The sequence below is a fragment of the Meleagris gallopavo genome, unplaced genomic scaffold (genome assembly GCF_000146605.3).
Source record: "Meleagris gallopavo isolate NT-WF06-2002-E0010 breed Aviagen turkey brand Nicholas breeding stock unplaced genomic scaffold, Turkey_5.1 ChrUn_random_7180001940240, whole genome shotgun sequence".
NCBI lineage: Eukaryota > Metazoa > Chordata > Aves > Galliformes > Phasianidae > Meleagris > Meleagris gallopavo.
Window position 1 is genome coordinate 1 of NW_011202133.1, and position 1612 is coordinate 1612.

At 42.9% G+C, this 1612-nt stretch overlaps 1 long non-coding RNA gene across 1 annotated transcript; it reads right to left on the minus strand.

Annotated features, from left to right (window-relative positions):
- Positions 1–54: 54 nt before the first annotated feature.
- On the minus strand, positions 55–1606 carry LOC116217753. The gene is made up of 2 exons (XR_004162468.1): positions 1424–1606; positions 55–867 (listed from the first exon to the last, which is right to left on the minus strand). It is a non-coding gene; the product is annotated as an uncharacterized LOC116217753 (long non-coding RNA).
- Positions 1607–1612: the final 6 nt, after the last annotated feature.

The window sequence follows — 1612 nt, forward strand, 5'->3', positions numbered from 1 at the left end:
CTCTCTGTTCCCTCTTGTGCCTTCCATGGCCTATGCCTCTCCCAAGCCTCTCTCTTCTTTTTTTTTTTTTTTAATCTCTCAAAACTTTCATCATTACAAACTTCCTCTGATCTTCCAGGCAACATTCCTGTCTATAAAAGTCCCAATTTTAAAATCTTATTTTTCCCTCTAATTGCTCCAACCAATCTTGACCAATTAAGGGCTTCAGTGCCCTTAAAATACATATCTGTATAAAATACATATTCTGTAAATACAGAAACCAATTTTGTCTACCAAATATTCTATTTCAGTCTCGTCTCCAGTCATGGAGATTTTCAGTGCTACACTGAGGTTTCCTAGATTTCTGCAGATAAGGACATTCCAACTTCCAGTGTATTCCTCCCCATTCCTGAGGTAACATACTATTTTACAACAAGAGTTTGCAAGTGGCTCTTTCTCAGAGCACTCTGTGAGACACGCGGGGGGATGGCACAGTAGTTTCTTGTTCCAGTACTCATCTATTTTGGCCTGGTGCAAACTGCAATCAATCACAACAATCTAAATACACTTGAATATAAATATTTATACTGGACAATTGTCCCTTCTCAAATTACTAGGTGACTGTGTCTGCCAGTTCCCTCAAAGCATAGTTGTACACTGAATTCCTCTTGGGAGAGCCATAATCAATATCCTCCAGCAAGATGGGAACTTGTCGTTTTTCCACAGACCCCAGGATTACATGAGTAATTTTAATCATTTCTCCAATCCAACAATTATTACAATTTTCAACAAGTTTCCTCTGCAATTTCCATAACTGACTACACCATGTCTGGAATGTGTGGAATGTGCGAATTGCCTTCATACACTCGAACACACACACTGCTGCAGCTACAAAAGAAGAAACAAAGCTTAACATAGTCTGCAGATCCACCACGTACAAACACCATGGAGAGAGAAAAAAAATAAAAAGCTCGGCACTGCTACAATAATAATCACATACCCATGTTCACATACAAAATCGCAATGCTGGCAACCATAATGCAACACAATTATCAATAAACTACTTTTGGGAAAATATAGAACCTGGAGGGTCTTGAATCTCTCAAGCACCCCTTTTAACAGGACTCAAACCCCATTTCTCTTGGGGGGCTGGTCTCAAGTACCCCCTCTTCATTTCACTTCCAGGAAGCACAGAACCCAGAGGGTGTTGAATCTCTCAAGGACCCCCTTTAACAGGGACTTGAACTCTATTTGTCTTGGAGGGCTGGTCTCAAGCTCCCCCTCACTGTGTTACTTCCAGGAAACATGGAACCCGCCACACACTCAGGACATCTCCCCGCTCGTGTGTGGGGTACCCACTTGGGGATCTCCTTACCCTTGCTCTCTGTACGTGATACAGACTTCTATCACGCTTTACCGGAGGCAATAAAAAGGAATGCCTTACCATATTCCAGGGAACTTGTGGCTGGTCCTGATGGAGCTGGGATTTGGGGGAGCTCCCAGAGAATCACTCAGTATGTGCGCTGAACAGAGGCCCCTCCAGTCCTTCGGTCCGTGAGATTTCAGTCTCATTGTCCCATCTGGGTTGCTAAAATTGTCATCCGAAATCCAGGAAGAAAACTCTCTAACTCCT